We start from the raw sequence: 13,661 nt of genomic DNA on the forward strand, positions 1-13,661 counted from the left end.
TAGAGAAACCATCACTCATTTTCTTAAAAAAAAATACATTTTTTTTATACATTTTAACCATAAATGCTCATCTTGAACTAGCTCTCTTCTTCTTCTTCTCTATTAGAATTCCGGCAGTGTAGACACTGCTAAGTGTATTACTACCCTCCTCAGGTCAAAAACTAAATTGTCATATACAATATGCTAGTGCAAGTATATAACAATTAGTTCAAACTTTGACCTGTGGATGGCTTAACAACTTTAATGTTATGAAGCGACATCGTGCTGCTCACGTGTTCAGCTTCGGCCAATAATGAGTCGCCGTTCAGACTTAAACAAGGAAGCCTGCACTATGTTCACTATGTATGACAACGATTCAAATTGTCGAATAAAGTCATTGTTTTTGTTTTGTTTTTGCGCACAAAAAGTATTCTCGTCACTTCATAACATTAAGATTGAACCACTGTAGTCATGTTGACTATTTTAACTATGTTTTCAACTGCCTTTCTGGACGTCAAAAGGTGCAATGACGTTGCTGCCTATGTGTGGATCAGATACCCTCGGATTTCATCAAAAAATATCTTAATTTGTGTTCTGAAGATGAACGAAGGTCTAATGCTGCATTCACACCGAACGCGTCTGGGGCGTCAATTAAGTCAAAGTAAACGCATGTCTAGACGTCCTGCGGCGCAAATCAAGCGTCTAGGGCGGCGCGAATCGGCCGTTGACGCGCGAATAGCACGGCGCGAATTGAGCATTCATGCACCTGATGCGTCTGACGCCCTAGACGCCCAAGTTGAAAAATCTGAACTTGGGCGAATATTTGCGGCACGTTAACCAATCAGGGACTCTGCTTTGGTAGTAACGTGTTTATGACGTGATCAGCGGTGGAGACCAGAAAAAAGATAATAGTCGCTGTGTGTGGCCAACCTGAGCTCTATGTGTCGTCATATTTTTATCGAGACAGGAATAAAAGGAAGGACCTTGCCTGGAAGCGAGGAAATCGGACAATCTGGTTAGTTGTAAAACGCTTTGCGTGATTTTAGCCATTGATACTAGCCCACCTGCTAGCTAGCAAAAGCCGGCCGGCATAACCAAGCTAAATTGTCGCTACTAGTTTCCAACTGATGAGATGGTGTGTTTATTCAGAGGATCTGTGCAGAAAGAGATGGAAGCCCCTCCCATGACGCAAATTCTCGTCTGAACACACTTTGTTTAGACGCGTGAATAGAGCGAATTTGACGTGCGTCTGAAGCGTTTGACTTCAAAATGTTCAAGCGTCCAACTAGATGCGTCTGACGCGCGAAGCGTGTTCGGTGTGAACGCAGCATTACAGGTGTGGAACGACATGAGGGTGAGTGATTAATGACAGAAATTTCATTTTTCGGTGAACTAACCCTTTAATATCTCACAGTTGCAACTTTAGGCCCCTATTTATTATTTTAATTAGGTAAAAACAATACTTAAACATTTTTTGAAAAGTGCAACTATTTTTTTAAATTGCATTTTTTTTTTTATATTTCACAATTTCACCTTATAATTCTGGCTATTTACAATTTGACTTTATATCTAAAAAAAGCTACTTTATTTCACATAATCAAATGAAATTTTTGCTTTCTGAATGAATGTTTCTGATCTTCTTTTGGATGATTCAAAAATGCTATATTTTTATATTTCATCTAATAATGACTTTTCACTGAGGAATATTTCACTCTGAAAACATAAAATGAAATGCATTTTTATTGAATTAGAGCCCAAAGTAAATCCTAGATCATTGTACAAACTGTTATTCAATGTGCAAAATGGACTATAATTAAAAGAAATTCCAATGAATTTGAACCAGTGCAGTGAGACTTATCCTTTGAGGTTTTGACGTATTAAAGTCTTCTCTATTATGCCTTGAGCAATGTATTTAAAAAAAAACCCAGATTGTGAAAGAGTGTTCGGTGATGATTAGCTTTAACCAGAGGGCGTCTGTTTGCTATAATCTCTTAATGGCCAATGGTGTATGGAATAATTTCATAAATGTTTGAGAATCTCTGAACTCACCGTGTTTTTGCTTGTACATTAGCATGTTTCTAGGAGAGTGATCTGCATAAAAATGTGGTGGTAGTTGCGTGTTCAGAGTCTTCACGCCTTTGAAGGAGATACTGAAAGAGCTGTCTGTCCAAATTACCATCTCTGTCAGTTCCTGTCACTGTCTCATCTTCTTATCAACCTTAAACGTACATATATGCATTTCTTCCTAATGTATTATCTTGTATGTAATGTAATATATTTCTGAATATCTGTCTTTTACACTTTAGAATGGTTATACATTCTGTGCAGATGGCATGTCAAGTTAGAAACAGTTCCACTTTTGACTAGTCCATTTTGAAAATGTGTAGTTTTGCACATCCCTAGTGAAAACTCTCTTCCTCTCTCATGTTTTTTGTAGCGTTTCTACATTCCAAAACTCACTCCACCGTCGTTGCACTCCTCCTTCCTCTACTTTTCTGTCTCAGTGCATCAAAGTGCCAATTTGAAGTGCCTTTTTCGGTATGGCAGCCGCTGCCTCAGTGGCTGTGAAGCTGGCAAGACCAACGCAGTCAGACAACATGGCTGGCACCGTATGCCAACAGACGAGAGCAGCATGCTCTGCAGAAGGACAGATAATGAATGCTATTGTCCTTACTAACTTTCATTTAAGCAAATAAAATGCATCATCCATCCAGTGATTAAAATGATGCCAAAAAAATAGCAACTTAATTGTCCTCATCATGGGGAATGCATAATGATAATACCAGTGACCTCTATTATGTCAATAACTCTTTTATGTCAATAGTCTGCATCAACATGCATTAAAGACATGGTTAAAGACATTCAATACAAGTTAAAGGGACAGTTCGCCCAAAATGAAAATTCTGTCATAAATTACTCACTCTCATGTTGTTCCAAACCCATAAGACATTTGTTCATCTTCTGAACACAAATGAATATCTTTTTAATGTAATTGGAGAGCTTTCTGTCCTTCCATTGACAGCCTATGCAACTACCACTTTCACAACACGCATGCATCGTGATGCTCTCATGAATGCACATTGTAGATTAATATTTTGTAAATGAAGTGGTGAATTGTTTTTTTTTAGGGAAACATATCACTCACGTTGTTTCATAAAATTGAGGTTAAACCACTGGAGTCACATGGATTACTTTTATGAAGTCTTTACTATCTCTCATACCCCTTTTCCACCAAGGCAGTTTGAGGTTCGGAGCCAGAGCCTAGTTTCAAATCAGTTCTTTGTCTTTCGACACACAAAGCACCGGCTCCGAACCAGGAAAAGTGGTTCGTAAGTAGCACCAAAACATTGCTGGGCTAGAAGTAAGAACCGCTTGCGTCAGGAGCTAGGGGTGGGGTTACCGTGACCAACAACCGCCATTTTTGAAATAGCAGCTAATCGAGCTAATAGCAGCTCAACTGTAATCTCCGTCTATATACAAATTACGGCGAGCCGTGTTTGGATGCCGATGTAGGTTCGCAAAGCCATGAGCATCAACAGTAGTGAAACATCCGCGATTGTTGATAGAAGGCTTGTTCGAGATACGACTCCTTAAGCTTTTGGATCGTTCTCGTGGAGCTTTGATGTCATGCGCCGATCGCTATGCGAGAAGCCGATGCATCTCGAACAAGCCTGGTGTGTTTGTGTTTGGCGCTGCAGCGCTAGCTTTGCTGTGAAATATGAGACGTATACAGTGACGCAAGACCTGGCTCTGTGGTGGCTCTCAAGCCCGTGGAAAGGCAAACCGGTTCTTAGAAGGCTCGTCAGTTGAACCAACTCCGAACTGGCATTAGCACTAGCTTTGAACTAGCATCCGGTTCGTGCTGGTGGAAAGGGGGTATCAGGGGCTTAAAGGATTAGTCCACTTTCAAATAAAAATTTCCTGATAATTTACTTAGCCCCATGTCATCCAAGATGTTCGTGTCCTTCTTTCTTCAGTCAAAAAGAAATTAAGGTTTTTGATGAAAACACTCCAGGATTATTCTCCTTATAGTTGACTTCAAAGGCCTCCAGACGGTTGAAGGTCAAAATTACAGTTTCAGTGCAGCTTCAAAGGGCTTTAAACGATACCAGACAAGGAATAAGGGACTTATCTAGCCAAACGATAGGGCTTCCCTATTCAACTTACGGAACGAACGTGGCACCAGTTCAGTTTTTCCGTAAGTTTAATAGGGAAGTTGTAGGATATTTAGCGTAAGCTTTTTGTAGAATACAGAAGGCTGTCTGGCGGAAGCACTTACGGGGCGATCATTTGTGTTTATAAAGCATATACAATTTTTTTTTAAAGAAAATAACAGATCGTTTTACTAGATAAGACACTTATTCTTCATTTGGTATCTTTTAAAGCCCTTTGAAGCTGCAATGAAACTGTAATTTTGACCTTCAACAGTTTGGGCTCCATTGAAGTCCACTATAAGGAGAACAATCCTGGAATGTTTTCATCAAAAACCTTCATTTCTTTTCGACTGAAGAAAGAAAGACATGAACATCTTGGATGACATGGGGGTGAGTAAATTATCAGGAAATTTTTATTTGAAAGTGGACTAATCCATTAAGAGTGGTAGTTGTGTACGCTGTCAATGGAGGGAGTTATGTCAATGTTCAGAAGATGAATGAAAGTCTTACGGGTTTGGAACGCAGCATTTGTTGAATGATGTTTATTACCACAGAAAGTGATTTAGTCTCATGCTTCAGGTATGTTGATGTGCACTAATTTCCATCAATCCGAATGAATCCAAACCCGATTTCAGATTCTGAAAGTTCTGTTTACCCTAAACTTTGCAATCTGATTCACATATTTGTTTACATGTGCACTATACACTGTAAAATGTTTTTCAAAGTTAGATAAGACAGAGATCATTGGAGTATGTTTTACAAGAAAATACTATTTCAGTCATTCTGTTTCAAAATGTCAAGGTTAATTCAATTTGTAACTTGTCGTGTCTTTGTAATTATTTGTGAAACGTACACACAATTCCTGCATTAAAATTGTTTCAAAGTAAATCCTACTCCAAATTTTTTCAGTGTATGTATTCCAAACAAATCTTAAGAGCATCCAAGTGCCCAGTCAACACGTTCAGAACCAGGAAAAAGCCACCACGATAATGTCGCCGGTAGGTGGCAGTATTTTTACTTCGTTCCTATACTTAAGTACTTTATCAGAGTATTTTTATTTTGGGAAACTTTTACTTCACTACATTCTAAAGCATAATATCATACTTTTTAACTCCACCACATTCCATAAAAACATTCCTTGTTATTTTGAACTGGAGAAATTGTCACCCGATCAGAGGCGTGATAGTGGCGTCTGAATCGTGAACGAGCCGATTCTTTTCAGTGAACCATGAACCTGCTAAAACGGTTCACAAATCTCACTGAATGATTCATTTGTGAATTGAACCGTTTGATTACACTCATTCAAATGATCCAGTCAGAGCTAGTCTCCAATGAACAATTTACTGAATTCACAAGTCTGACTCAAAATGAGCCAAGGACAGGAGATCCTCTGAGCTCGAGGGCTCGCATGACTATGCATGTTTTTAAGATGTAAAACTGTAATGTAAACAAGGTCATTTTGAATCCGATTGAGAATATAGTCTTATTCAAGCGTTTACATACTTATTGTTTTCCTGTTGCTTGGATTATTTCGGGTCTACAGCATCCCTCACAATCCAATCAAAATTTCATTCAGATCAAGCTCAGTTGTATTGATTTGAGGTGTTTACATGAAAGCTGATTGAGCCATCAGTCTGAATACTAATGGATTATTTGTTCACCATTAAATATAGTGTTTAAATAAAGCAAAATCACGATTACAGTAATGCACTTACAATAAAATTAAACAGTTTTAAAATATAAAGCTCATCTTATTATTTTATAATTTGTATCATTTCAAATTTAAAATTGTCTTAATTCACTTTGACTCTTCTAGGCGGATGAACTTCTAGTTATTTGTTACTGAAGTAGTTCCCGTTAGTGTTTGCAGTACATCAACAGTGGTGTGTTGTCACACACCTGGCATCTGGTGAAAACTGATTGTTGTTGTTTATAATGTTTTTGTTTGGTTTTTATCATCAGACTCTTATTGTCAGTTTAAGTTTGATTGAAGACATTGGGCCCTATTTTAACGATCTAAACGCAAAGTGTAAAGCGCATGGTGCAGGTGCACTCAGGGCGTGTCCAAATCCACTTTTGCTATTTTAACGATGGAAAAATGGTCCGTGCGCCGGGGCGCATTTTTGAAATGGGTTGTCCCTATTCTCTTAATGAGTAATGGGCGTAACGTTCAATTAACAAATCAGAGAGTCATCTCCCATTCCCTTTAAGAGCGAGATGCGCTCGCGCCATGGCGGATTGCTATTTACATGGCGTACACGCGATGAGTCAGTTAATATAAATGTGTGTGTATTGGCACGATTGTTCAATTAATTAGCCAATTTCGTTCATCATTATAAGTAGTAATAGGCTGAATTGAAAATAGGTAGCCTAATTCTAATACACGCAATGACTATTCATCATTACATTTTTATATTTATGTAGCCTACACAATAATATTCTTTTACACTGTAATCCTTTTGTTTTTAATATTTGGCATGTTTGTGTGATGCGCATCCCTGTGTGTAATAAGCAAAGTCAACGCGCACTGTGGACGCGCCCAGAGGCGCAGTTTCTACCAACGCGCTCTAACAAAAAAATATTGCGCCATTGACTTTAGACTTTAGACCAGGTTTGAGTTGGTCTATGGCGCAGTCTATTTTCAGCTCCTTAAAATAGCAATGCGCCGGCAATGCGCCTGAACACACCTCTTTTTTAGACCAGCACGCCCATGGGCGCACTAACTGGCGCAAATGCATTTACTAATTTAAGGACGTGGCGCTGAACGGGAAAAAGCGAACGGCGCCGGACGCAAACTAGCAAACACACGTGCGCTGCGCCTTGCGTCGCATTGCGTCGGGTGTATTATAGGGCCCATTGTCTCATTATGTAAGGTCCTTTCTTGGTATCTAACATTGTGCGAAATATACCAGGATTAGCGTCATTTAAGTCAAAAGTATATTTAAGATGTTCTTGCAGATAATATAATATTAATTAAATAAAAGCCCACTTAAGTGTACTTAAAGAGAGAACACTTTCATGACTGTTTCTTAGCACACTTAAGTGCATTTTGTCATAATGTCAAATTTAAGTTTTACTTTAAAGTACATTTTAAATCATTAGAATTGAATAATCTTTTGTTGTGCTTCAATGTATACTTATTTTGCTATGTTGACTAACATACATGTAAAACACGTAAAGTACTTGATTTTAATTTTGACTGTGTTATTCAATATTTCATGTACAATAAATATTTAAATCTACTAAATTTAAATCTTTTCATTAGAAATGTGTAATAAATAGAACCTCAATATTTTAGTTTTCCATAAATGTTTGTCAGTAAATTAGGTACACTTTTACCATATTTCAAAGACAACAGAAGTAATTATGAAATCACATATAAAGATGTACTTCCATTTAAGTATTTTAAAAGCACTCTTAACTAATTGCGTTTGATATAAATTTAAACTATAACACATTTTCATTATTTGCAAATAACATGCATTTAAAGTTGCTGTAGAACGTCTTTTCAAAAGATGTAATATAAGTCTAAGGTGTCCCCTGAATGTGTCTGTGAAGTTTCAGCTCAAAATACCCCATAGATTTTTTTTTTTAATTCATTTTTTTAACTGCCTATTTTGGGGCATCATTAAATATGCGCCGATTCAGGCTGCGGCCCCTTTAAATTCTCGTGCTCCCCGCCCCCGGAGCTCGCGCTTGCCTTAAACAGCATAAACAAAGTTCACACAGCTAATATAACCCTCAAAATGGATCTTTACAAAGTGTTCGTCATGCAACATGTCTAATCGCGTAAGTACGGTATTTATTTGGATGTTTACATTTGATTCTGAATGAGTTTGAGGTTTTGCTCCATGGCTAAAGCTAACATTACACACTGTTGGAGAGATTTATAAAGAATGAAATTGTGTTTATGAGTTATACAGACTGTAAGTGTTTAAAAAATGAAAATAACGACAGTCTTGTCTCCGTGAATACAGTAAGAAACGATGGTAACTTTAACCACATTTAACAGTACATTAGCAATATGCTAACGACACATTTAGAAAGACATTTTACAAATATCACTAAAAATATCATGTTATCATGGATCATGTCAGTTATTATTGCTCCATCTGCCATTTTTTGCTGTTGTCCTTGCTTGCTTACCTGCACAACGTCTGATGATTCAGCTGTGCACAGATCCAGACATTAATACTGCCTTTCCTTGTCTAATGCCTTGAACATGGACTGGCATATGCAAATATTGGGGGCGTACATATTAATGATCCCGACTGTTACGTAAGAGTCGGTGTTATGTTGAGATTCGCCTGTTCTTCGGAGGTCTTTTAAACAAATGAGATTTATATAAGAAGGAGGAAACAATGGAGTTTGAGACTCACTGTATGTCATCTTGTTATTTAACTACGCCAAGGTAAATTCAAGTTTTTAATTCTAGGGCACCTTTAAGTGTTTGAAAACAGTATGTTCAATTTGCACATAACTATATTCTTTTGAAATATATTATTTCCATAAGTAATTAAAAAAAATGCTAAAGTGTACTTTTTCACAAGGGGAAGTAAAATTGGATCTAACTTTTTATAGAAAAAGTTAGTTAGCATGCTAGTTTTGTGTTAACACATTTAATATTGAAGTCTTAAAAGCTGTGCATTATCTGGTGCTTGCTTACTATAACTACAATTGTTGCTTTTTTTTTTTTAACAACTGAGGGGCAAATAATTTTTCTTGTCACAGATGTTGTCGATGTAACTGGTTGTGAACCCAGAACGTTCCTTTTAATAGGTTAACAGAGACATTTATGATGATCACGACGCCATCATCTCCCCAGGCGGTGTTGTCTCAGATGAGCAATATGTAAATATTCCTTTGAATGAAATCTGTCATGTCACTTAGAGCTGCTCATTTAGGAACAAACCCTGGAACAAATACGATTTTAAAATATTTGGGGGTGTTTTTCTGTCACTCTCTGTCAACTCTTTGTCATCTGTTTTCTTTCTGGATAATGGAAAGACTTGAATGACTGTGTTCGGAATGAAATACTAGCTTGCTACTTATTAAATACTGCATATAATGTATACTGCCTACTATTTATTAAAAATAAGTGCATTATTCCACAATAACATTGTCTTTTAGGCCTACTTATTGTCACATGATCTCATTATGTTGTATGTGACGTGAGTAGTCTCCAGTTCTTGAAATTATTTTGCATTTTGATATAATTTTGTGTAAAAATGTTTTCACATTTGGCAGCCTGATCAAATAATGAGTCAAGAAAGAGATATTACTTTCATTCGTCAAACTGGTAATGGGAAGGTGAAGTTGAGAGCATTGCATTGTGCGCTCTATTTATACATATTTTGATTTTGAAGTATATAGTATATACTGCAGTAATAGTATGGTAGTATGCAATAGCAAACTGGCAGTTACAGCACCAAACGTGCAGACTTTCCAACAGAGCTCCTAGGTAACTGATGGATCCTCTGGTTTCATGTTTCTATTTCTTAATAAATAGCCTCATTCTCTTTTGAGTACGTCTCTGTTGTTCACGGCTCAATAACTCTTCGCCTGCTTCCTCTGTACCTTCCTCCCTTTGTCATTTTCTCTCATTATATGTGAACATTTCTATCTCCTCTTCTCCCTCTGTCCTAAATCTTTTTAATTCCAAACCTTGCCAAGAAACGAGCAGCCAAATTTCATTAGCGGCGACATTTGCATTTTCCGTCACCGTGTTACCATAATGCTGATTTTTAGCTGAGTTAATGTCGGCCGGTTTGAGTGGGTTCATTTTTAAACTCTCTCTACTTTTTTTGAAGTGTTATCTGTCAAACGTTTTTGCTGGGCTCAATTTGGAGATTGTCCTTGCGGCATTAGCGCAGTAGCACGCTAATGTAGTGGAGTGAGGGAAGATAGCGCTAGCGAGAGAGAAAAGTAACCTCTACATCAGCAGAGATCCTCTGCGAGAGATACCGTAAAATTGCCCTTGGCCTTGTAGCTCCAGCAGGAGACCGTGGTGTTTTATAGAAAGCCTTTAAGGGTGATAAGAAGACTGGCACCTGGAAGACGATATGTATCTGTTAGCGAACTCTTCAAGTGCAGCCACTGAATTTAAGTGAGAGATTACACTTTAACTGACCTGGCAGAATTAAATCTGAAAATGATGCCAAGTGCATTTTAAGCGATTGGTCAGTTTTCAACTGCCATGTTTAGTTCAGTGCAGTAATTGAATTGAAGAAATGTCAATATTTTAAATAAGCCAAAATGGACTTGATATTTAAAATTGAGACGCTGAAAAAACAACTAACAACAAACAGAGAACACAAAAGTTTGGGTTCAGTTTTTAAAATGTGTTTGAAAGAAGTCTCTTCTGCTCACCAAGGCTGCATTTATTTGAACAAAATTGCAGTACAACAGTAAAAAAAAAAGTACCATTTAAAATACCCATTTTCTATTTGAACATATTTTAAAATATTATTTATTCCTGTAATGCAAAGCTTCTTATTATTGTCAAGGATGAAAACATTGTGTTGCTTCATATTTTTTTCAGTATTCTTTGATGTATCTAAAATAGGTATCTTTTGCAACATTATAAATGTCCTTACTGACACTTTTGATCAATTTAAAGGATTAGTTCACTTTCAAATAAAATTTTCCTCATAATTTACTCACCCCATGTCATCCAAGATGTCCAAGTCCTTCTTTCTTCAGTCGAAAAGAAATGAAGGTTTTTGATGAAAACATTCCAGGATTATTCTCATTATAGTGGACTTCAATGGTCTCCAAATGGTTGAAGGTCAAAATTACAGTTTCAGTGCAGCTTCAAAGGGCTTTAAACGATACTAGATGACGAATAAGGGTCTTATCTAGTGAAACGATCGGTCATTTTTGAAAAAATTTAATTGTATATGCTTTAATAACAAATGATCGCCTTCCAAGTGGTTCCACCAAAACCGCACTTTCGTATTCTTCAAAAAGCTTACGCTGTGTGTCCTACACCTTCCCTATTCTACTTACGGAAAAAATGGAACTGGCGCTGCGTTCGTTCCGTAAGTAGAATAGGGAAGGCGTATGACATACAGCGTAAGCTTTTTGAAGAATATGAAAGTGTGGTTTCAACCACTTGGAAGGCAATTATTTGTTTATATAAAGCATATACATTTACATTTTTTTTTGTTGAAAATGACAGATAGATAAGACCCTTATTCCTCGTCTGGTATCGTTTACAGCCCTTTGAAGCTGCACTCAAACTGTAATTTTGACCTTCAACCCTTTGGAGGCCATTGAAATCCACTATAAGGAGAATAATCCTGGAATGTTTTCATCAAAAACCTTAATTTCTTTTCGACTGAAGAAAGAAGGACATGAACATCTTGGATGACATGGGGGTGAGTAAATTATCAGGAAATTTTAATTTGAAAGTAAACTAATCCTTTAACGCATCCTTGCTGAACGAAAGTATTCATTTTAAGAAAATAAAATAAAAATCTTGCTTACCCCAAAATATTGAACGGATGTGTGTGTGTGTGTATGTACACACACATACACATCCGTTCAAAATTTTGCGGTAAGCGATTACTGTATATATATAATCAAGTGATTAAAATTTTTAATCTAATTAATTACATTAATCGCACATCAAATTTGGCTGAGAAATTACTCTTAAAAGATAATTATTCTCCCAAAAGTCATTATTGTGTAAAGCATCAAAGAGAAAGTAGCTTCAGCAAGAAATATTTTATTTTATTCAACATAGAATTTATTACACATACTCTTCGGACCATGAGGGTGAGTAAATTTTCATTTTTGGATAAACTATACCTTTAATGTTTTTTGTTTTTTTATTACTATGGAAATATGAAATTATTTTTAATGAAATTATACTATAATTATAATACTTATTATTAAGAAACTAAAACTGCCATTAGGTGGCAATAAATGTCTTAATAATTAAGTCATTGAGTCATTCATTCATTCGATTAGTTCAAACGGGTGATTGATTCAGGAGTGAAGTAAGTGGTTCTCTTTATGCATGGTCCATTGAATCATTAGGCTTGTTTGACTTGAAGCGGATCACCATCAAACCGATCAGTGTATGACATCCAAGTACCGCTTTAGCATTTAGAGAGCACTCGGCTCTGTATGCTTTTGAATCACTCTCATGGTACTTTGTTGTCATACACCAAACGGTCTGTGCAGCGCCGCTTCAAGTTCAACAATCCTAATGGTTCACCTGATTCTTTCAAATTGCACATTCAGTAAAATGCTGCTGTGTGTTGCTCGGAGATGAACAGGTCTGCTTTGTCTTTATATTTTTGTTGGCAAAATTGAACAAACAATCAGACAATATTGTGTCTAAAATAACACAATATTAACTTCTTATGTATTGGTCTGTTGTATAAAATCAATATCACATTTGCACTCTTACTATTCTGGACAGAAAAACAGCGCTCGTGTGACAATGCACTCATTGCTTGTGTGATATAACTTAACTATATCATATGATGTAAATATGAGACAAAACTCCCACAGAGGCATTTTTTTGCTAAATTTCTTGAATTTTAGGGACATTCTAATTGCATTCTATATGCTCCATAATGCGTTAAATGAGTTAGTAATTTTAACACGTCAATTTTCACTGCAATTAATTAATCTAATTAACGCATTAAATCGATAGCCGTAATATATATATATAATATAGAGAGAGAGAGAGAGAGAGAGAGAGAGACAAAGAGAGAGAGACATACACGCATACACACACAATGAAATGCATTTGGTATTTTACATCCACATGAACATCAATATAAGCAGAACTATTGAATATGAATATGAGTTATAAATTTAACTCATTTTTTATTTTATACACTGAATTTCAGAGCACAGCTCATTACTTGTAGACCTTGGTATTTTGCAATGCAGTGAAACAGTAAGAGATGACATTGCTTTTGTTTTAATTACAGATAAATAATGACTTCTTACTATCATTCGGCCCTGTCTGCTTTTTTGACACTCCTTTTTTTAATTAGTGTGAGCACATTAGTTCTATTTTCTAATTGCAGATCAGTAGTGAAATCTGGGGTATCTTTAAGCACACTGAATTGCACAAATCCCTAAAAGTGGCAAAGTGAGCAGCCGTCATAGCCGCATTGCGAGATCAAGACATACTGACGGATATTTTCCGCTGTTTACAGTAGCCTGGCTCCAATGTTATCTGCTTCACAGTCCACAGTCTAAGCTCATTTTCTGGTCAATAGAAGCAAGGTCACTGAAGTTTGTTCCATCTGTATCCTCATGCCACAGCAGTCATATGCACAGTTTATCAGTTTTTGGTTTATTCACTATCGGCTCCTGTCCTGCATGATATCTCCAGCTGCTCCCTGTCTGCTCCTACATGAGAAGATGTGGCCATGACATTTCCCTGATATGTGTGAGTTGGACAAAAATCTTTTTGTAAATCAGAGGTCACTGTTTAGAGTTGTAATTCAAATTGGGATACAAGGAAGTGGAATTAAAAGAAATTCATATAACTGTAAGAAG

The 13,661-nt window shown here is 36.6% G+C and overlaps 1 protein-coding gene across 4 annotated transcripts in view; it reads left to right on the forward strand.

Annotated features, from left to right (window-relative positions):
• The window catches only part of jupb (junction plakoglobin b), a 122,645-nt gene that overhangs the window by 45,179 nt on the left and 63,805 nt on the right, over positions 1-13,661 (forward strand). The window contains exon 1 of one of the 4 annotated variants that reach the window (XM_048203024.1): positions 13,444-13,551. The exons of the other annotated variants lie outside the window; for them this stretch is intronic. The gene's annotated coding sequence lies outside the window, so the exon portion shown is untranslated. Of the gene's footprint in view, positions 1-13,443; positions 13,552-13,661 lie in introns of those variants that run through there. 4 annotated transcript variants of the gene reach the window in all.

The sequence above is a fragment of the Megalobrama amblycephala genome, linkage group LG9 (genome assembly GCF_018812025.1).
Source record: "Megalobrama amblycephala isolate DHTTF-2021 linkage group LG9, ASM1881202v1, whole genome shotgun sequence".
NCBI classification, from domain to species: domain Eukaryota; kingdom Metazoa; phylum Chordata; class Actinopteri; order Cypriniformes; family Xenocyprididae; genus Megalobrama; species Megalobrama amblycephala.